We start from the raw sequence: 24,492 nt of genomic DNA on the forward strand, positions 1-24,492 counted from the left end.
CTCTCCTGTATTGTCTGGTGTCCCTGTATATTAACCCTCTCCTGTACTGTCTGGTGTCCCTGTATATTAATCATCTCCTGTAATGTCTGGTGTTTCTGTATTTTAATATTCGCCTGTACTGCCTGGTGTCCCTGTATATTAACCTTCTCCTGTACTGTCTGGTGTCCCTGAATATTAACCCTCTCCTGTACTGTCTGGTGTCACTGTATATTAATCCTCTCCTGTACTGCCTGTTGCCCCTATATATTAACCCTCTGCTGTACTGTCTGGTGTTTCTGTTTATTAACCCTCTCCTGTACTGTCTGGTGTTTCTGTATATTAACCCTCTCCTTTAATGTCTGGTGTCCCTGTATATTAACCCCATGCTGTACTGTCTGGTGCCACACTGTCCAGTAACCCTCTCCTGGTATTCTCTGGTGTCCCTGTATATGAACCAACTCCTGTACTGTCCGTGTCCCTGTATATTAACCCTCTCCTGTACTGTCTGGTGTCCCTGCATATTAACCCTCTCCTGTGATGTCTGGTGTCCCTGTATATTAACACTCTCTTGTACTGTCTGGTGCCCCACTGTATATTAACCCTCTCCAGTACTGCCTGGTGTTCCTGTATATGTACCTTCTCCTGTACTGCCTGGTGCTTCTGTACATTAACACTCTCCTGTACTGTCTGGTGTCCCTGTATGTAAATCCTCTCCTGTACTGCCTGGTGTTCTGTATATTAACCCTCTCCTTTACTGCCTGGTGTTTCTGTATATTAACACTCTCCAGGACTGTCTGCTGTCCCTGTATATCAACCCACTCCTGCACTGTCTATCATCCCTGTATATTAAACCGCTCCTGTACTGTCTGGAGTCCCTGTATATTAATCATCTCCTGTAATATCTGGTGTCCCTGTATATTAACCCTCTCCTGTACTGTCTGGTGTCTCTGTATATTAACCCACTCCTGTAATGTCTGGTGTCCCTGTATGTTAACCCTCTCCTGTACATTCTGATGTCCCTGTATATTAACCCGCTCCTGTACAGTCTGGAATCTCTGTATATTAACCCCCTCCTGTACTGTCTGGTGTCCCTGTATATTAACCCTTTCCTGTACTCTCTGGTGTCCCTGTATATTAAACCTCTCCTGTACTGTCTGGTGTCTCTGTATATGAACCCTCTCCTGTACTGTCTGGTGTTTCTGTCTATTAACCCTCTGCTGTACTGTCTGATGCCACCCTGTATAGTAACCCTCTCCTGGTACTGTCTAGTGTCCCTGTATATTAACCAACTCCTGTACTGTCTGGTGTCCCTGTATATTAAAACTCTGTTGTACTATCTGGTGCCCCCGCCACCCTGTATTTTAACCCTCTCCTGTACTGTCTGTTGTCCCTGTATATTAATCCTCTCCTGTACTGCCTGGTGTCCCTGTATATTTACCCTCTCCTGTACTGCCTGGTGTTTCTGTATATAAACTCTCTCCTGGAGTGTCTGGTGTCCCTGTGCCTTAATCCTCTCCTGTACTGCCTGGTGACCCTGTTTATTAACCCGCTCTTGTACTGCCTGGTGTTTCTGCATATTAACCCTCTCCTGTACTGTCTGGTGTCCCTGTATATTAACCCTCTCCTTTACTGTCTGGTGTCCCTGTATATTAACCCTCTCCTGTACTGTCTGGTTTCACTGCATATTAATCATCTCCTGTAATGTCTGGTGTCCCTGTATATTAATCCAATTCTGTACTGTCTGGTGTCCTGTATATTAACCCTCTCCTGTACTGTCTGGTGCCCCACTGTATATTAACCCTCTCCTGTACTGCCTGGTGTCCCTGTATATTGACTCTCTCCTGTACTGTCTGGTGCTCTCCTGTATATTAACCCTCTCCTGTACTGCCTGGTGTCCCTCTATATTAACCCTCTCCTGTACTGTCTGGTGTCCCTTTATATTACCCCTCCCCTGTACTGTCTGGTGTCTCTGTATATTAACCTTGCCCTGTACTGCCTGGTGTCCCTGTATATTAACCCTCTCCTGTACTATCTGGTGTCCCTCTATATTAATCCTCTCCTGTATTGTCTGATGTCCCTGTATATTAACCCTCACCTGTACTGTCTGGTGTCCCTGTATATTAACCCTCTGCTGTACTGCCTGGTGTCCCTGTATATTAACCCTCTGCTGTACTGCCTGGTGTTTCTGAAAAGTAACCCTATCCTGTACTGCTAGGTGTCCCTGTCTATTAACCCTCTCCTCTACTGTCTGGTGTCCCTGTATATTAACCCACTTCTGTACTGCCTTGTGTCCCTGTATATTAACCCTCTCCTGTACTCCCTGGTGTCTCTGTATATTAACACTCGCCGGTACTCTCTGGTGTCCCTGTATATTAACCCTCTGCTATACTGCCTGGTGTTTTTGAAATGTAAACCTCTCCTGTACTGCTTGGTGTCGCTGTCTATTAACCCTCTCCTCTAATGTCAGGTTTCCCTGTATATTAACCCTCTCCTGTACTGCCTGCTTTCCCTGTATATTAACCCTCTCCTCTACTGTCTGGTGTTTCTGTATATTAACCCTCTCTTGTACTGTCTGGTGTCTCTGTATTTTAACCCACTCCTGTACTGTCTGGTGTCCCTGTATAATACCCTCTCCTGTACTGTCTGGTGTATCTGTATATTATCCCTCTCCTGGAATGTCTGGTGTCCCTGTATATTAACCCTCTCCTCTACTGTCTGGTGTTTCTGTATATTAACCCTCTACTGTACAGTCTGGCATCTCTGTATATTAATCCTCTCCTGTACTTTCTGGTGTCCCTGTATATTAACCCTTTCCAGTACTGTCTGGTGTCCCTGTATATCAACCCTCTCCTGTACTGTCTGGTGTCCCTGTATATTAACCCTCTCCTGTACTGTCTGGTGTCTCTGTATATTAATCCTCTCCTGTACTGTCTGGTGTCCCTGTATGTTAACCCTCGCCTGTACAGTCTGGTGTCTCTGTATATTAACCCTCTCCTGTACAGTCTGTCATCTCTGTATATTAACCCTCTCCTGTAATGTCTGGTGTCCCTGTATATTAAGTCTTTCCTCTACTTTCTGGTGTCCCTGTATATTAACCCTCTCCTCTACTGTCTGGTGTTTCTGTATATTAACCCTCTCCTGTACTGTCTGATGTCTCTGTATATTAACACTCTCCTGTACTGTCTTCTGTCCCTGTATGTTAACCCTCTCCTGTACAGTCTGGTGGCCCTGAATATTAACCCTCTCCTGTACAGTCTGGCATCTCTTTATATTAACCCTCTCCTGCACTGTCTGGTGTCCCTGTATATTAACCCTTTCCTCTACTGTCTGGTGTCCCTGTGTATTAACCCTCTCCTGTACTGTCTCGTGTCTCTGTATATGAACCCTCTCCTGTACTGTCTGGTGTCCCTTTATATTAACCCTCTCCTGCACTGTCTGGTGTTTCTGTATATTAACCCTCTCCTGTACTGTCTGGTGTCCCTGTATATTAAACCTCTACAGTAGAGTCTGTTGTCCCTGTATATTAATCCTCTCCTATACTGCCTGGTGTCCCTGTATATTAACCCTCTCCTGTACTGCATGGCGTCCCTGTATATTAAACCTCTCCTGTATTGTCTGGTGTCCCTGTATATTAACCCTCTCCTGTACTGTCTGGTGTCCCTGTATATTAATCATCTCCTGTAATGTCTGGTGTTTCTGTATTTTAATATTCGCCTGTACTGCCTGGTGTCCCTGTATATTAACCTTCTCCTGTACTGTCTGGTGTCCCTGAATATTAACCCTCTCCTGTACTGTCTGGTGTCACTGTATATTAATCCTCTCCTGTACTGCCTGTTGCCCCTATATATTAACCCTCTGCTGTACTGTCTGGTGTTTCTGTTTATTAACCCTCTCCTGTACTGTCTGGTGTTTCTGTATATTAACCCTCTCCTTTAATGTCTGGTGTCCCTGTATATTAACCCCATGCTGTACTGTCTGGTGCCACACTGTCCAGTAACCCTCTCCTGGTATTCTCTGGTGTCCCTGTATATGAACCAACTCCTGTACTGTCCGTGTCCCTGTATATTAACCCTCTCCTGTACTGTCTGGTGTCCCTGCATATTAACCCTCTCCTGTGATGTCTGGTGTCCCTGTATATTAACACTCTCTTGTACTGTCTGGTGCCCCACTGTATATTAACCCTCTCCAGTACTGCCTGGTGTTCCTGTATATGTACCTTCTCCTGTACTGCCTGGTGCTTCTGTACATTAACACTCTCCTGTACTGTCTGGTGTCCCTGTATGTAAATCCTCTCCTGTACTGCCTGGTGTTCTGTATATTAACCCTCTCCTTTACTGCCTGGTGTTTCTGTATATTAACACTCTCCAGGACTGTCTGCTGTCCCTGTATATCAACCCACTCCTGCACTGTCTATCATCCCTGTATATTAAACCGCTCCTGTACTGTCTGGAGTCCCTGTATATTAATCATCTCCTGTAATATCTGGTGTCCCTGTATATTAACCCTCTCCTGTACTGTCTGGTGTCTCTGTATATTAACCCACTCCTGTAATGTCTGGTGTCCCTGTATGTTAACCCTCTCCTGTACATTCTGATGTCCCTGTATATTAACCCGCTCCTGTACAGTCTGGAATCTCTGTATATTAACCCCCTCCTGTACTGTCTGGTGTCCCTGTATATTAACCCTTTCCTGTACTCTCTGGTGTCCCTGTATATTAAACCTCTCCTGTACTGTCTGGTGTCTCTGTATATGAACCCTCTCCTGTACTGTCTGGTGTTTCTGTCTATTAACCCTCTGCTGTACTGTCTGATGCCACCCTGTATAGTAACCCTCTCCTGGTACTGTCTAGTGTCCCTGTATATTAACCAACTCCTGTACTGTCTGGTGTCCCTGTATATTAAAACTCTGTTGTACTATCTGGTGCCCCCGCCACCCTGTATTTTAACCCTCTCCTGTACTGTCTGTTGTCCCTGTATATTAATCCTCTCCTGTACTGCCTGGTGTCCCTGTATATTTACCCTCTCCTGTACTGCCTGGTGTTTCTGTATATAAACTCTCTCCTGGAGTGTCTGGTGTCCCTGTGCCTTAATCCTCTCCTGTACTGCCTGGTGACCCTGTTTATTAACCCGCTCTTGTACTGCCTGGTGTTTCTGCATATTAACCCTCTCCTGTACTGTCTGGTGTCCCTGTATATTAACCCTCTCCTTTACTGTCTGGTGTCCCTGTATATTAACCCTCTCCTGTACTGTCTGGTTTCACTGCATATTAATCATCTCCTGTAATGTCTGGTGTCCCTGTATATTAACCCAATTCTGTACTGTCTGGTGTCCTGTATATTAACCCTCTCCTGTACTGTCTGGTGCCCCACTGTATATTAACCCTCTCCTGTACTGCCTGGTGTCCCTGTATATTGACTCTCTCCTGTACTGTCTGGTGCTCTCCTGTATATTAACCCTCTCCTGTACTGCCTGGTGTCCCTCTATATTAACCCTCTCCTGTACTGTCTGGTGTCCCTTTATATTACCCCTCCCCTGTACTGTCTGGTGTCTCTGTATATTAACCTTGCCCTGTACTGCCTGGTGTCCCTGTATATTAACCCTCTCCTGTACTATCTGGTGTCCCTGTATATTAATCCTCTCCTGTATTGTCTGATGTCCCTGTATATTAACCCTCACCTGTACTGTCTGGTGTCCCTGTATATTAACCCTCTGCTGTACTGCCTGGTGTCCCTGTATATTAACCCTCTGCTGTACTGCCTGGTGTTTCTGAAAAGTAACCCTATCCTGTACTGCCAGGTGTCCCTGTCTATTAACCCTCTCCTCTACTGTCTGGTGTCCCTGTATATTAACCCACTTCTGTACTGCCTTGTGTCCCTGTATATTAACCCTCTCCTGTACTCCCTGGTGTCTCTGTATATTAACACTCGCCGGTACTCTCTGGTGTCCCTGTATATTAACCCTCTGCTATACTGCCTGGTGTTTTTGAAATGTAAACCTCTCCTGTACTGCTTGGTGTCCCTGTCTATTAACCCTCTCCTCTAATGTCAGGTTTCCCTGTATATTAACCCTCTCCTGTACTGCCTGCTTTCCCTGTATATTAACCCTCTCCTCTACTGTCTGGTGTTTCTGTATATTAACCCTCTCTTGTACTGTCTGGTGTCTCTGTATATTAACCCACTCCTGTACTGTCTGGTGTCCCTGTATAATACCCTCTCCTGTACTGTCTGGTGTATCTGTATATTATCCCTCTCCTGGAATGTCTGGTGTCCCTGTATATTAACCCTCTCCTCTACTGTCTGGTGTTTCTGTATATTAACCCTCTACTGTACAGTCTGGCATCTCTGTATATTAATCCTCTCCTGTACTTTCTGGTGTCCCTGTATATTAACCCTTTCCTGTACTGTCTGGTGTCCCTGTATGTTAACCCTCTCCTGTACATTCTGGTGTCCCTGTATATTAACCCGCTCCTGTACAGTCTGGAATCTCTGTATATTAACCCTCTCCTGTACTGTCTGGTGTCCCTGTATATTAACTCTTTCCTGTACTCTCTGGTGTCCCTGTATATTAAACCTCTCCTGTACTGTCTGGTGTCTCTGTATATGAACCCTCTCCTGTACTGTCTGGTGTTTCTGTCTATTAACCCTCTGCTGTACTGTCTGATGCCACCCTGTATAGTAACCCTCTCCTGGTACTGTCTAGTGTCCCTGTATATTAACCAACTCCTGTACTGTCTGGTGTCCCTGTATATTAACCCTCTCCTGTACTGTCTGGTGTCCCTGTATATTAAAACTCTGTTGTACTATCTGGTGCCCCCCCCACCCTGTATATTAACCCTCTCCTGTACTGTCTGTTGTCCCTGTATATTAATCCTCTCCTGTACTGCCTGGTGACCCTGTTTATTAACCCGCTCTTGTACTGCCTGGTGTTTCTGCATATTAACCCTCTCCTGTACTGTCTGGTGTCCCTGTATATTAACCCTCTCCTTTACTGTCTGGTGTCCCTGTATATTAACCCTCTCCTGTACTGTCTGGTTTCACTGCATATTAATCATCTCCTGTAATGTCTGGTGTCCCTGTATATTAACCCAATTCTGTACTGTCTGGTGTCCTGTATATTAACCCTCTCCTGTACTGTCTGGTGCCCCACTGTATATTAACCCTCTCCTGTACTGCCTGGTGTCCCTGTATATTGACTCTCTCCTGTACTGTCTGGTGCTCTCCTGTATATTAACCCTCTCCTGTACTGCCTGGTGTCCCTCTATATTAACCATCTCCTGTACTGTCTGGTGTCCCTTTATATTACCCCTCCCCTGTACTGTCTGGTGTCTCTGTATATTAACCTTGCCCTGTACTGCCTGGTGTCCCTGTATATTAACCCTCTCCTGTACTATCTGGTGTCCCTGTATATTAATCCTCTCCTGTATTGTCTGATGTCCCTGTATATTAACCCTCACCTGTACTGTCTGGTGTCCCTGTATATTAACCCTCTGCTGTACTGCCTGGTGTCCCTGTATATTAACCCTCTGCTGTACTGCCTGGTGTTTCTGAAAAGTAACCCTATCCTGTACTGCCAGGTGTCCCTGTCTATTAACCCTCTCCTCTACTGTCTGGTGTCCCTGTATATTAACCCACTTCTGTACTGCCTTGTGTCCCTGTATATTAACCCTCTCCTGTACTCCCTGGTGTCTCTGTATATTAACACTCGCCGGTACTCTCTGGTGTCCCTGTATATTAACCCTCTGCTATACTGCCTGGTGTTTTTGAAATGTAAACCTCTCCTGTACTGCTTGGTGTCGCTGTCTATTAACCCTCTCCTCTAATGTCAGGTTTCCCTGTATATTAACCCTCTCCTGTACTGCCTGCTGTCCCTGTATATTAACCCTCTCCTCTACTGTCTGGTGTTTCTGTATATTAACCCTCTCTTGTACTGTCTGGTGTCTCTGTATTTTAACCCACTCCTGTACTGTCTGGTGTCCCTGTATAATACCCTCTCCTGTACTGTCTGGTGTATCTGTATATTATCCCTCTCCTGGAATGTCTGGTGTCCCTGTATATTAACCCTCTCCTCTACTGTCTGGTGTTTCTGTATATTAACCCTCTACTGTACAGTCTGGCATCTCTGTATATTAATCCTCTCCTGTACTTTCTGGTGTCCCTGTATATTAACCCTTTCCTGTACTGTCTGGTGTCCCTGTATGTTAACCCTCTCCTGTACATTCTGGTGTCCCTGTATATTAACCCGCTCCTGTACAGTCTGGAATCTCTGTATATTAACCCTCTCCTGTACTGTCTGGTGTCCCTGTATATTAACTCTTTCCTGTACTCTCTGGTGTCCCTGTATATTAAACCTCTCCTGTACTGTCTGGAATCTCTGTATATTAACCCTCTCCTGTACTGTCTAGTGTCCCTGTATATTAACCAACTCCTGTACTGTCTGGTGTCCCTGTATATTAACCCTCTCCTGTACTGTCTGGTGTCCCTGTATATTAAAACTCTGTTGTACTATCTGGTGCCCCCCCCCCACCCTGTATATTAACCCTCTCCTGTACTGTCTGTTGTCCCTGTATATTAATCCTCTCCTGTACTGCCTGGTGTCCCTGTATATTTACCCTCCCCTGTACTGCCTGGTGTTTCTGCATATTAACCCTCTCCTGTACTGTCTGGTGTCCCTGTATATTAACCCTCTCCTTTACTGTCTGGTGTCCCTGTATATTAACCCTCTCCTTTACTGTCTGGTGTCCCTGTATATTAACCCTCTCCTGTACTGTCTGGTTTCACTGCATATTAATCATCTCCTGTAATGTCTGGTGTCCCTGTATATTTACCCAATTCTGTACTGTCTGGTGTCCTGTATATTAACCCTCTCCTTTACTGTCTGGTGTCCCTGTATATTAACCCTCTGCTGTACTGCCTGGTGTCCCTGTATATTAACCCTCTGCTGTACTGCCTGGTGTTTCTGAAAAGTAACCCTATCCTGTACTGCCAGGTGTCCCTGTCTATTAACCCTCTCCTCTACTGTCTGGTGTCCCTGTATATTAACCCTCTCCTGTACTGTCTGGTTTCACTGCATATTAACCCTCTCCTGTACTGTCTGGTGTCCCTGTATATTAACCCTCTCCTTTACTGTCTGGTGCCCCACTGTATATTAACCCTCTCCTGTACTGCCTGGTGTCCCTGTATATTGACTCTCTCCTGTACTGTCTGGTGCTCTCCTGTATATTAACCCTCTCCTGTACTGCCTGGTGTCCCTCTATATTAACCCTCTCCTGTACTGTCTGGTGTCCCTTTATATTACCCCTCCCCTGTACTGTCTGGTGTCTCTGTATATTAACCTTGCCCTGTACTGCCTGGTGTCCCTGTATATTAACCCTCTCCTGTACTATCTGGTGTCCCTGTATATTAATCCTCTCCTGTATTGTCTGATGTCCCTGTATATTAACCCTCACCTGTACTGTCTGGTGTCCCTGTATATTAACCCTCTGCTGTACTGCCTGGTGTCCCTGTATATTAACCCTCTGCTGTACTGCCTGGTGTTTCTGAAAAGTAACCCTATCCTGTACTGCCAGGTGTCCCTCTCTATTAACCCTCTCCTCTACTGTCTGGTGTCCCTGTATATTAACCCACTTCTGTACTGCCTTGTGTCCCTGTATATTAACCCTCTCCTGTACTCCCTGGTGTCTCTGTATATTAACACTCGCCAGTACTCTCTGGTGTCCCTGTATATTAACCCTCTGCTATACTGCCTGGTGTTTTTGAAATGTAAACCTCTCCTGTACTGCTTGGTGTCCCTGTCTATTAACCCTCTCCTCTAATGTCAGGTTTCCCTGTATATTAACCCTCTCCTGTACTGCCTGCTTTCCCTGTATATTAACCCTCTCCTCTACTGACTGGTGTTTCTGTATATTAACCCTCTCTTGTACTGTCTGGTGTCTCTGTATTTTAACCCACTCCTGTACTGTCTGGTGTCCCTGTATAATACCCTCTCCTGTACTGTCTGGTGTATCTGTATATTATCCCTCTCCTGGAATGTCTGGTGTCCCTGTATATTAACCCTCTCCTCTACTGTCTGGTGTTTCTGTATATTAACCCTCTACTGTACAGTCTGGCATCTCTGTATATTAATCCTCTCCTGTACTTTCTGGTGTCCCTGTATATTAACCCTTTCCTGTACTGTCTGGTGTCCCTGTATATCAACCCTCTCCTGTACTGTCTGGTGTCTCTGTATATGAACCCTCTCCTGTACTGTCTGGTGTCCCTGTATATTAACCCTCTCCTGTACTGTCTGGTGTCTCTGTATATTAATCCTCTCCTGTAGTGTCTGGTGTCCCTGTATGTTAACCCTCGCCTGTACAGTCTGGTGTCTCTGTATATTAACCCTCTCCTGTACAGTCTGTCATCTCTGTATATTAACCCTCTCCTGTAATGTCTGGTGTCCCTGTATATTAAGCCTTTCCTCTACTTTCTGGTGTCCCTGTATATTAACCCTCTCCTCTACTGTCTGGTGTTTCTGTATATTAACCCTCTCCTGTACTGTCTGATGTCTCTGTATATTAACACTCTCCTGTACTGTCTTCTGTCCCTGTATGTTAACCCTCTCCTGTACAGTCTGGTGGCCCTGAATATTAACCCTCTCCTGTACAGTCTGGCATCTCTTTATATTAACCCTCTCCTGCACTGTCTGGTGTCCCTGTATATTAACCCTTTCCTGTACTGTCTGGTGTCCCTGTGTATTAACCCTCTCCTGTACTGTCTCGTGTCTCTGTATATGAACCCTCTCCTGTACTGTCTGGTGTCCCTTTATATTAACCCTCTCCTGCACTGTCTGGTGTTTCTGTATATTAACCCTCTCCTGTACTGTCTGGTGTCCCTGTATATTAAACCTCTACAGTAGAGTCTGTTGTCCCTGTATATTAATCCTCTCCTATACTGCCTGGTGTCCCTGTATATTAACCCTCTCCTGTACTGCATGGCGTCCCTGTATATTAAACCTCTCCTGTATTGTCTGGTGTCCCTGTATATTAACCCTCTCCTGTACTGTCTGGTGTCCCTGTATGTTAACCCTCTCCTGTACATTCTGGTGTCCCTGTATATTAACCCGCTCCTGTACAGTCTGGAATCTCTGTATATTAACCCTCTCCTGTACTGTCTGGTGCCCCACTGTATATTAACCCTCTCCTGTACTGCCTGGTGTCCCTGTATATTGACTCTCTCCTGTACTGTCTGGTGCTCTCCTGTATATTAACCCTCTCCTGTACTGCCTGGTGTCCCTCTATATTAACCCTCTCCTGTACTGTCTGGTGTCCCTTTATATTACCCCTCCCCTGTACTGTCTGGTGTCTCTGTATATTAACCTTGCCCTGTACTGCCTGGTGTCCCTGTATATTAACCCTCTCCTGTACTATCTGGTGTCCCTGTATATTAATCCTCTCCTGTATTGTCTGATGTCCCTGTATATTAACCCTCAACTGTACTGTCTGGTGTCCCTGTATATTAACCCTCTGCTGTACTGCCTGGTGTCCCTGTATATTAACCCTCTGCTGTACTGCCTGGTGTTTCTGAAAAGTAACCCTATCCTGTACTGCCAGGTGTCCCTGTCTATTAACCCTCTCCTCTACTGTCTGGTGTCCCTGTATATTAACCCACTTCTGTACTGCTTTGTGTCTCTGTATATTAACCCTCTCCTGCACTGTCTGGTGTCCCTGTATATTAACCCTTTCCTGTACTGTCTGGTGTCCCTGTGTATTAACCCTCTCCTGTACTGTCTCATGTCTCTGTATATGAACCCTCTCCTGTACTGTCTGGTGTCCCTTTATATTAACCCTCTCCTGCACTGTCTGGTGTTTCTGTATATTAACCCTCTCCTGTACTGTCTGGTGTCCCTGTATATTAAACCTCTACAGTAGAGTCTGTTGTCCCTGTATATTAATCCTCTCCTATACTGCCTGGTGTCCCTGTATATTAACCCTCTCCTGTACTGCATGGCGTCCCTGTATATTAAACCTCTCCTGTATTGTCTGGTGTCCCTGTATATTAACCCTCTCCTGTACTGTCTGGTGTCCCTGTATATTAATCATCTCCTGTAATGTCTGGTGTTTCTGTATTTTAATATTCGCCTGTACTGCCTGGTGTCCCTGTATATTAACCTTCTCCTGTACTGTCTGGTGTCCCTGAATATTAACCCTCTCCTGTACTGTCTGGTGTCACTGTATATTAATCCTCTCCTGTACTGCCTGTTGCCCCTATATATTAACCCTCTGCTGTACTGTCTGGTGTTTCTGTTTATTAACCCTCTCCTGTACTGTCTGGTGTTTCTGTATATTAACCCTCTCCTTTAATGTCTGGTGTCCCTGTATATTAACCCCATGCTGTACTGTCTGGTGCCACACTGTCTAGTAACCCTCTCCTGGTATTCTCTGGTGTCCCTGTATATGAACCAACTCCTGTACTGTCCGTGTCCCTGTATATTAACCCTCTCCTGTACTGTCTGGTGTCCCTGCATATTAACCCTCTCCTGTGATGTCTGGTGTCCCTGTATATTAACACTCTCTTGTACTGTCTGGTGCCCCACTGTATATTAACCCTCTCCAGTACTGCCTGGTGTTCCTGTATATGTACCTTCTCCTGTACTGCCTGGTGCTTCTGTACATTAACACTCTCCTGTACTGTCTGGTGTCCCTGTATGTAAATCCTCTCCTGTACTGCCTGGTGTTCTGTATATTAACCCTCTCCTTTACTGCCTGGTGTTTCTGTATATTAACACTCTCCAGGACTGTCTGCTGTCCCTGTATATCAACCCACTCCTGCACTGTCTATCATCCCTGTATATTAAACCGCTCCTGTACTGTCTGGTGTCCCTGTATATTAATCCTCTCCTGTAATATCTGGTGTCCCTGTATATTAACCCTCTCCTGTACTGTCTGGTGTCTCTGTATATTAACCCACTCCTGTAATGTCTGGTGTCCCTGTATGTTAACCCTCTCCTGTACATTCTGATGTCCCTGTATATTAACCCGCTCCTGTACAGTCTGGAATCTCTGTATATTAACCCCCTCCTGTACTGTCTGGTGTCCCTGTATATTAACCCTTTCCTGTACTCTCTGGTGTCCCTGTATATTAAACCTCTCCTGTACTGTCTGGTGTCTCTGTATATGAACCCTCTCCTGTACTGTCTGGTGTTTCTGTCTATTAACCCTCTGCTGTACTGTCTGATGCCACCCTGTATAGTAACCCTCTCCTGGTACTGTCTAGTGTCCCTGTATATTAACCAACTCCTGTACTGTCTGGTGTCCCTGTATATTAAAACTCTGTTGTACTATCTGGTGCCCCCGCCACCCTGTATATTAACCCTCTCCTGTACTGTCTGTTGTCCCTGTATATTAATCCTCTCCTGTACTGCCTGGTATCCCTGTATATTTACCCTCTCCTGTACTGCCTGGTGTTTCTGTATATAAACTCTCTCCTGGAGTGTCTGGTGTCCCTGTGCCTTAATCCTCTCCTGTACTGCCTGGTGACCCTGTTTATTAACCCGCTCTTGTACTGCCTGGTGTTTCTGCATATTAACCCTCTCCTGTACTGTCTGGTGTCCCTGTATATTAACCCTCTCCTTTACTGTCTGGTGTCCCTGTATATTAACCCTCTCCTGTACTGTCTGGTTTCACTGCATATTAATCATCTCCTGTAATGTCTGGTGTCCCTGTATATTAACCCAATTCTGTACTGTCTGGTGTCCTGTATATTAACCCTCTCCTGGAATGTCTGGTGTCCCTGTATATTAACCCTCTCCTTTACTGTCTGGTGTTTCTGTATATTAACCCTCTACTGTACAGTCTGGCATCTCTGTATATTAATCCTCTCCTGTACTTTCTGGTGTCCCTGTATATTAACCCTTTCCTGTACTGTCTGGTGTCCCTGTATGTTAACCCTCTCCTGTACATTCTGGTGTCCCTGTATATTAACCCGCTCCTGTACAGTCTGGAATCTCTGTATATTAACCCTCTCCTGTACTGTCTGGTGTCCCTGTATATTAACCCTTTCCTGTACTCTCTGGTGTCCCTGTATATTAAACCTCTCCTGTACTGTCTGGTGTCTCTGTATATGAACCCTCTCCTGTACTGTCTGGTGTTTCTGTCTATTAACCCTCTGCTGTACTGTCTGATGCCACCCTGTATAGTATCCCTCTCCTGGTACTGTCTAGTGTCCCTGTATATTAACCAACTCCTGTACTGTCTGGTGTCCCTGTATATTAACCCTCTCCTGTACTGTCTGGTGTCCCTGTATATTAAAACTCTGTTGTACTATCTGGTGCCCCCCCCCCACCCTGTATATTAACCCTCTCCTGTACTGTCTGTTGTCCCTGTATATTAATCCTCTCCTGTACTGCCTGGTGTCCCTGTATATTTACCCTCCCCTGTACTGCCTGGTGTTTCTGTATATAAACTATATCCTGGAGTGTCTGGTGTTCCTGTGCCTTAATCCTCTCCTGTACTGCCTGGTGACCCTGTTTATTAACCCGCTCTTGTACTGCCTGGTGTTTCTGCATATTAACCCTCTCCTGTACTGTCTGGTGTCCCTGTATATTAACCCTCTCCTTTACTGTCTGGTGTCCCTGTATATTAACCCTCTCCTTTACTGTCTGGTGTCCCTGTATATTAACCCTCTCCTGTACTGTCTGGTTTCACTGCATATTAATCATCTCCTGTAATGTCTGGTGTCCCTGTATATTAACCCAATTCTGTACTGTCTGGTGTCCTGTATATTAACCCTCTCCTGTACTGTCTGGTGCCCCACTGTATATTAACCCTCTCCTGTACTGCCTGGTGTCCCTGTATATTGACTCTCTCCTGTACTGTCTGGTGCTCTCCTGTATATTAACCCTCTCCTGTACTGCCTGGTGTCCCTCTATATTAACCCTCTCCTGTACTGTCTGGTGTCCCTTTATATTACCCCTCCCCTGTACTGTCTGGTGTCTCTGTATATTAACCTTGCCCTGTACTGCCTGGTGTCCCTGTATATTAACCCTCTCCTGTACTATCTGGTGTCCCTGTATATTAATCCTCTCCTGTATTGTCTGATGTCCCTGTATATTAACCCTCACCTGTACTGTCTGGTGTCCCTGTATATTAACCCTCTGCTGTACTGCCTGGTGTCCCTGTATATTAACCCTCTGCTGTACTGCCTGGTGTTTCTGAAAAGTAACCCTATCCTGTACTGCCAGGTGTCCCTGTCTATTAACCCTCTCCTCTACTGTCTGGTGTCCCTGTATATTAACCCACTTCTGTACTGCCTTGTGTCCCTGTATATTAACCCTCTCCTGTACTCCCTGGTGTCTCTGTATATTAACACTCGCCGGTACTCTCTGGTGTCCCTGTATATTAACCCTCTGCTATACTGCCTGCTGTTTTTGAAATGTAAACCTCTCCTGTACTGCTTGGTGTCGCTGTCTATTAACCCTCTCCTCTAATGTCAGGTTTCCCTGTATATTAACCCTCTCCTGTACTGCCTGCTTTCCCTGTATATTAACCCTCTCCTCTACTGTCTGGTGTTTCTGTATATTAACCCTCTCTTGTACTGTCTGGTGTCTCTGTATTTTAACCCACTCCTGTACTGTCTGGTGTCCCTGTATAATACCCTCTCCTGTACTGTCTGGTGTATCTGTATATTATCCCTCTCCTGGAATGTCTGGTGTCCCTGTATATTCACCCTCTCCTCTACTGTCTGGTGTTTCTGTATATTAACCCTCTACTGTACAGTCTGGCATCTCTGTATATTAATCCTCTCCTGTACTTTCTGGTGTCCCTGTATATTAACCCTTTCCTGTACTGTCTGGTGTCCCTGTATATCAACCCTCTCCTGTACTGTCTGGTGTCTCTGTATATGAACCCTCTCCTGTAATGTCTGGTGTCCCTGTATATTAACCCTCTCCTGTACTGTCTGGTGTCTCTGTATATTAATCCTCTCCTGTACTGTCTGGTGTCCCTGTATGTTAACCCTCGGCTGTACAGTCTGGTGTCTCTGTATATTAACACTCTCCTGTACAGTCTGTCATCTCTGTATATTAACCCTCTCCTGTAATGTCTGGTGTCCCTGTATATTAAGCCTTTCCTCTACTTTCTGGTGTCCCTGTATATTAACCCTCTCCTCTACTGTCTGGTGTTTCTGTATATTAACCCTCTCCTGTACTGTCTGATGTCTCTGTATATTAACACTCTCCTGTACTGTCTTCTGTCCCTGTATGTTAACCCTCTCCTGTACAGTCTGGTGGCCCTGAATATTAACCCTCTCCTGTACAGTCTGGCATCTCTTTATATTAACCCTCTCCTGCACTGTCTGGTGTCCCTGTATATTAACCCTTTCCTGTACTGTCTGGTGTCCCTGTGTATTAACCCTCTCCTGTACTGTCTCGTGTCTCTGTATATGAACCCTCTCCTGTACTGTCTGGTGTCTTTATATTAACCCTCTCCTGCACTGTCTGGTGTTTCTGTATATTAACCCTCTCCTGTACTGTCTGGTGTCCCTGTATATTAAACCTCTACAGTAGAGTCTGTTGTCCCTGTATATTAATCCTCTCCTATACTGCCTGGTGTCCCTGTATATTAACCCTCTCCTGTACTGCATGGCGTCCCTGTATATTAAACCTCTCCTGTATTGTCTGGTGTCCCTGTATATTAACCATCTCCTGTACTGTCTGGTGTCCCTGTATATTAATCATCTCCTGTAATGTCTGGTGTTTCTGTATTTTAATATTCGCCTGTACTGCCTGGTGTCCCTGTATATTAACCTTCTCCTGTACTGTCTGGTGTCCCTGAATATTAACCCTCTCCTGTACTGTCTGGTGCCCCTGTATATTAACCCTCTCCTGTACGGTCTGGTGTTGCAGTATATTAGCCCTCTCCTGTACTGCCGGGTGTCCCTGTATATTAACCCTCTCCTGTACTGACTAATGACTCTGTATATTAACCCTCTCCTGTACTGTCTGGTGTCACATTATATTAACACTCTCCTGTACTGTCTGGTGTCCCTATATATTAACCCTTTCCTGTACTGTCTGATGTCCCTGTATATTAACCCTCTCCTCTACTGTCTGGTGTTTCTGTATATTAACCCTCTCCTGTACTGTCTGGAGTCTCTGTATATTAACCCTCTCCTGTACTGTCTGGTGTCCCTGTATGTTAACCCTCTCCTGTACATTCTGGTGTCCCTGTATATTAACCCGCTCCTGTACAGTCTGGAATCTCTGTATATTAACCCTCTCCTGTACTGTCTGGTGTCCCTGTATATTAACCCTTTCCTGTACTCTCTGGTGTCCCTGTATATTAAACCTCTCCTGTACTGTCTGGTGTCTCTGTACATGAAACCTCTCCTGTACTGTCTGGTGTCCCTGTATATTAACCCTCTCCTGTACTGTCTGGTGTGTCTGTATATTAACCCTCTCCTGTACTGTCTGGTGTCCCTGTATATTAAACCTCGACAGTAGAGTCTGGTGTCCCTGTATATTAATCCTCTCCTATACTGCCTGGTGTCCCTGTATATTAACCCACTCCTGTACTGTCTGGTGTCCCTGTATATTAACCCTCTCCTGTATTGTCTGGTGTCCCTGTATATTAACCCTCTCCTGTACTGTCTGGTGTCCCTGTATATTAACCCTCTCTTGTACTGTCTGGTGTCTCTGTATATTAACCCCTCCTGTACTGTCTGGTGTCCCTGTATATTAACCCTCTCCTGTAATGTCTGGTGTCCCTGTATATTAACCCTCTCCTGTAATGTCTGGTGTCCCTGTATATTAACACTCTGTTGTTCTGTCTGGTGCAACCCTGTATATTACCCCTCTCCTGTACTGTCTGATGTCCCTGTATATTAATCCTATCCTGTACTGCCTGGTGTCCCTGTATTTTAAACCTCTCATGTACTGCCTGGTGTTTCTGTATATTAATGCTCTCCTGTACTGTCTGGTGTCCCTGTATATTAACCCTCTCCTGTACTGTCTGGTGCCACACTGTCTAGTCACCCTCTCCTGGTACTGTCTGGTGTCCCTATATATGAACCCACTACTGTGCTGTCTGTGTCCCTGTCTATTAACCCTCTCCTGTACTGTCTGGTATCCCTGCATATTAACCCTCTCCTGTACTGTCTGGTGTCCCTGTATATTAACACTCTGTTGTACTGTCTGGTGTCACTGTATATTAACTCTCTCCTGTACTGTCTGGTGTCACTTTATATTAAAACTCTCCTGCACTGCCTGGTGTCACTTTATGTTAACCCTCTCCTGAACTGTCTGGTGCTTCTGTATATTAACCCTCTGCTGTACTGCCTGGTGTTTCCTAAATGTTACCCTCTCCTGTACTGCCTGGTTTCTCTGTCTATTAACCCTCTCCTCTACTGTCTGGTGTCCCTGTATATTAATCCACTCCTGTACCGCCATGTGTCCCTGTATATTAACCCTCTCCTGTACTCCCTGGTGTCTCTGTATATTAACACTCTCCTGTACTGTCTGGTGTCCCTGTATATTAACCCTCTGCTGCACTGCCTGGTGTTTTTGAAATGTAAACCTCTCCTGTACTGTCTGGTGTATCTGTATATTATCCATCTCCTGTAATGTCTGGTGTCCCTGTATATTAACCCTCTCCTCTACTGTCTGGTGTCCCTGTATATTAGCCCTCTCCTGTACTGTCTGATGTCTCTGTATATTAACCCTCTCCTGTACTGTCTGGAGTCCATGTATATTAACCCTCTCCTGTACATTCTGGTGTCACTGTATATTAACCCTTTCCTGTACTGTCTGGTGTCCCTGTATATTAACCCTCTCCTGTACTCTGTGGTGTCTCTGTATACTAACCCTCTACTGTACTGTCTGGTGTCCCTGTATATTAACCCTCTCCTGCACTGTCTGGTGTTTCTGCATATTAAAGCTCTCTTGTACTGTCTCGTGTCCCTGTATATTAACCCTCTCCTGTACAGCCTGGTGTTTCTGTATATTAACCCTCTCCTGTACTGGCTGGTGTCTCTGTATATTAACACTCTCCTGTACTGTCTGGTGTCGCTGTATATTAATCCTCTCCTGTACTGCCTGTTGCCCCTATATATTAACCCTCTGCTGTACTGTCTGGAGTTTCTGTTTATTAACCCTCTCCTGTACTGTCTGGTGTTTCTGTATATTAACCCTCTCCTTTAATGTCTGGTGTCCCTGTATATTAACCCCATGCTGTACTGTCTGGTGCCACACTGTCTAGTAACCCTCTCCTGGTATTCTCTGGTGTCCCTGTATATGAACCAACTCCTGTACTGTCTGTGTCCCTGTATATTAACCCTCTCCTGTACTGTCTGGTGTCCCTGCATATTAACCCTCTCCTGTGATGTCTGGTGTCCCTGTATATTAACACTCTCTTGTACTGTCTGGTGCCCCACTGTATATTAACCCTCTCCAGTACTGCCTGGTGTTCCTGTATATGTACCTTCTCCTGTACTGCCTGGTGCTTCTGTACATTAACACTCTCCTGTACTGTCTGGTGTCCCTGTATGTAAATCCTCTCCTGTACTGCCTGGTGTTCTGTATATTAACCCTCTCCTTTACTGCCTGGTGTTTCTGTATATTAACACTCTCCAGGACTGTCTGCTGTCCCTGTATATCAACCCACTCCTGCACTGTCTATCATCCCTGTATATTAAACCGCTCCTGTACTGTCTGGTGTCCCTGTATATTAATCATCTCCTGTAATATCTGGTGTCCCTGTATATTAACCCTCTCCTGTACTGTCTGGTGTCTCTGTATATTAACCCACTCCTGTAATGTCTGGTGTCCCTGTATATTAACCCTCTCCTGTACTGTCTGCTGTCCCTGTATATTAACCCTCTCCTGTAATGTCTGGTGTCCCTGTATATTAACACTCTGTTGTACTGTCTGGTGCCACCCTGTATATTACCCCTCTCCTGTACTGTCTGATGTCCCTGTATATTAATCCTATCCTGTACTGCCTGCTGTGCTGTATATTAACCCTCTCCTGTACTGCCTGGTGTTACTGTATATTAACTCTCTCCTGTACTGTATGGTGTCCCTGTATATTAATCCTCTCCTGTACTGCCTGGTGTCCCTGTATTTTAAACCTCTCCTGTACTGCCTGGTGTCTCTGTATATTAATGCTCTCCTGTCCTGTCTGGTGTCCCTGTATATTAACCCTCTCCTGTACTGTCTGGTGTCCCTGCATATTAACCCTCTCCTGTACTGTCTGGTGTCCCTGTATATTAATCCTCTCCTGTACTGCCTGGTGTCACTGTATATTAACCTTCTCCTGTACTGCCTGGTGTCACTTTATATTAACCCTCTCCTGAACTGTCTGGTGCTTCTGTATATTAACCCTCTGCTGTACTGCCCGGTGTTTCTGAAAAGTTACCCTCTCCTGTACTGCCTGGTTTCTCTATCTATTAACCCTCTCCTCTACTGTCTGGTGTCCCTGTATATTAATCCTCTCCTGTACTGCCTGGTGTCACTGTATATTAACCCTCTCCTGTACTGTCTGGTGTCACTTTATATTAAAACTCTCCTGTACTGTCTGGTGTCCCTGTATATTAACCCCCTCCTGTACTGCCTGGTGCCCCTGTATATTAACCTTCTCCTGTACTGCCTGGTGTCCCTGTATATTAATCCACTCCTGTACTGCCTTGTGTCCCTGTATATTAACCCTCTCCTGTACTCCCTGGTGTCTCTGTATATTAACACTCTCCTGTACTGTCTGGTGTCCCTGTATATTAACCCTCTGCTGCACTGCCTGGTGTTTTTGAAATGTAAACCTCTCCTGTACTGTCTGGTGTATCTGTATATTATCCCTCTCCTGTAATGTCTGTTGTCCCTGTATATTAACCCTCTCCTCTACTGTCTGGTGTCCCTGTATATTAACCCTCTCCTGTAATGTCTGATGTCTCTGTATATTAACCCTCTCCTGTACTGCCTGGTGTCCCTGTATGTTAAACCTCTCCTGTAATGTCTGGAGTCCATGTATATTAACCCTCTCCTGTACTTTCTGGTGTCCCTGTATATTAACCCTCTCCTGTACTCTGTGGTGTCTCTGTATACTAACCCTCTACTGTACTGTCTGGTGTCCCTGTATATTAACCCTCTCCTGCACTGTCTGGTGTTTCTGTATATTAACGCTCTCTTGTACTGTCTCGTGTCCCTGTATATTAACCCTCTCCTGTACAGCCTGGTGTTTCTGTATATTAACCCTCTCCTATACTGGCTGGTGTCTCTGTATATTAACACTCTCCTGTACTGTCTGGTGTCGCTGTATATTAATCCTCTCCTGTACTGCCTGGTGTCCCTGTATATTAACCCTCTGCTGTACTGTCTGGTGTTTCTGTATATTAACCCTCTCCTGTACTGTCTGGTGTTTCTGTATATTAACCCTCTCCTGTAATGTCTGGTGTCCCTGTATATTAACCCCCTGCTGTACTGTCTGGTGCCACACTGTCTAGTAACCCTCTCCTGGTATTCTCTGGTGTCCCTGTATATGAACCAACTCCTGTACTGTCTGTGTCCCTGTATATTAACCCTCTCCTGTACTGTCTGGTGTCCCTGCATATTAACCCTCTCCTGTGATGTCTGGTGTCCCTGTATATTAACACTCTCTTGTACTGTCTGGTGCCCCACTGTATATTAACCCTCTCCTGTACTGCCTGGTGTTCCTGTATATGTACCCTCTCCTGTACTGCCTGGTGCTTCTGTACATTAACACTCTCCTGTACTGTCTGGTGTCCCTGTATGTAAATCCTCTCCTGTACTGCCTGCTGTTCTGTATATTAACCCTCTCCTTTACTGCCTGGTGTTTCTGTATATTAACCCTCTCCAGGACTGTCTGCTGTCCCCGTATATCAACCCACTCATGTACTGTCTATCATCCCTATATATTAACCCTCTCCTGTACTGTCTGGTGTCCCTGTATATTAATCATCTCCTGTAATATCTGGTGTCCCTGTATATTAACCCTCTCCTGTACTGTCTGGTGTCCCTGTATATTAACCCTCTGCTGTGCTGTCTGGTGTCCCTGTAGATTAAACCTCTCCTCTACTGCCTGGTGTTTCTGCATTTTAACCCTCTCATGTACTGGCTGCAGTCTCTGTATATTAACCCTTTCCTGTACTGTCTGGTGCCTCTGTATATTAACCCTCTCCTGTACTGTCTGGTGTCCCTGTGTATTAACCCACTCATGTACTGTCTATCATCCCTGTATATTAAACCTCTCCTGTACTGTCTGGTGTCCCTGTATATTAACCCTCTCCTGTACTGCCTGGTGTCCCTGTGTATTAACCCTCTCCTGTACTGTCTGGTGTCACTTTATATTAACCCTTTCCTGAACTGTCTGGTGCCTCTGTATATTAACCCTCTCCTGTACTTTCTGGTGTCCCTGTGTATTAACCCTCTCCTGTACTATCTGGTGTTTCTGTATCTTAACCCTCTCCTGTACTGTCTGGTGTTTCTGTTTATTAACCCTCTCCTGTACTGTCTGGTATCCCTGTCTATTAACCCTCTGCTGTACTGTCTGATGCCACCCTGTATAGTAACCCTCTCCTGGTACTGTCTAGTGTCCCTGTATATTAACCCACTCCTGTACTGTCTGGTGTCCCTGTATATTAACCCTCTCCTGTACTGTCTGGTGTCCCTGTACATTAAAACTCTGTTGTACTGTCTGGTGCCCCCCCCACTGTATATTAACCCTCTCCTGTACTGTCTGTTGTCCCTGTATATTAATCCTCTCATGTACTGCCTGGTGTCCCTGTATATTAACCCTCTCCTGTACTGCCTGGTGTTTCTGTATATTAACTCTCTCCTGGAGTGTCTGGTGTCCCTGTGTCTTAATCCTCTCCTGTACTGCCTGGTGACCCTGTTTATTAACCCGCTCTTGTATTGCCTGGTGTTTCTGCATATTAACCCGCTCCTGTAATGTCTGGTGTCCCTGTATATTAACCCTCTCCTTTACTGTCTGGTGTCCCTGTATATTAACCCTCTCCTGTACTGTCTGGTGTCACTGTATATTAATCATCTCCTGTAATATCTGGTGTCCCTGTATATTAATCCTCTCCTGTACTGTCTGGTGTCCCTGAATATTAACCCTCTCCTGTAATGTCTGGTGCCCCACTGTATATTAACCCTCTCCTGTACTGTCTGGTGTTTCTGTATTTTAATATTCGCCTGTACTGCCTGGTGTCCCTGTATATTAACCCTCTCCTGTACTGTCTGGTGTCCCTGAATATTAACCCTCTCCTGTACTGTCTGGTGTCCCTGTATATTAACCCTCTCCTGTACTGCCTGGTGCCCCTGTATATTAACACTTTCCTGTACTGCCTGGTGTCCCTGTATATTAACCCTCTCCTGTACTGTCTGGTGTCCCTGAATATTAACCCTCTCCGGTACTGTCTGGTGTCCCTGTATATTAACCCTCTCCTGTACGGTCTGGTGTTGAAGTATATTAACCCTCTCCTGTACTGCCGGGTGCCCCTGTATATTAACCCACTCCTGTATTGTCTGGTGTCCCTGTATATTAACCCTCTCCTGTACTGCCTGGTGCCCCTGTATATTAACCCTTTCCTGTACTGTCTGGAGTCACTTTATATTAACCCTTTCCTGGACTGTCTGGTGCCTCTGTATATTAACCCTCTCCTGTACTGTCTGTTGTCCCTGTATATTAACCCTCTCCTGTAATGGCTGGAGTCCCTATATATTCACACTCTCTGTGCTGTCTGGTGTTTCTATATATTAATCCTCTCCTGAACTGTCTGGTGTCCCTGTGTATTAACCATCTCCTGTACTGTCTGGTGTTTCTGTATCTTAACCCTCTCCTGTACTGTCTGGTGTCCCTGTGTATTAACCCACTCCTGTACTGTCTGGTGTCCCTGTATATTAACCCTCTCCTGTACTGTCTGGTGTCCCTGTATATTAAAACTCTGTTGTACTGTCTGGTGCCCCTCCCCCCGTATATTAACCCTCTCCTGTACTGTGTGTTGTCCCTGTATATTAATCAGCTCCTGTACTGACTGTTGTCCCTGTATATTAACCCTCTCCTGTACTGCCTGGTGTTTCTGTATATTAACTCTCTCCTGGAGTGTCTGGTGTCCCTGTGTCTTAATCCTCTCCTGTACTGCCTGGTGACCCTGTTTATTAACCCGCTCTTGTACTGCCTGGTGTTTCTGCATATTAACCCTCTCCTGTACTGTCTGGTGTCCCTGTATATTAACCCTCTCCTTTACTGTCTGGTTTACCTGTATATTAACCCTCTCCTGTACTCTCTGGTGTCACTGTATATTAATCATCTCCTGTAATGTCTGGTGTCCCTGCATATTAACCCTCTCCTGTACTGTCTGGTGTCCCTGTATATTAACCCTCTCCTTTACTGTCTGGTGTCCCTGTATATTAACCCTCTCCTGTACTGTCTGGTGCCTCACTGTATGTTAACCCTCTCCTGTACTGCCTGGTGTCCCTGTATATTGACTCTCTCCTGTACTGTCTGGTGCCCTCCTGTATATTAACCCTC

Source organism: Somniosus microcephalus, chromosome 12 (assembly GCF_052327205.1).
Source record: "Somniosus microcephalus isolate GS21.2 chromosome 12, FLI_Smic_1.0, whole genome shotgun sequence".
In the NCBI taxonomy this organism is placed as follows: Eukaryota; Metazoa; Chordata; class Chondrichthyes; order Squaliformes; family Somniosidae; genus Somniosus; species Somniosus microcephalus.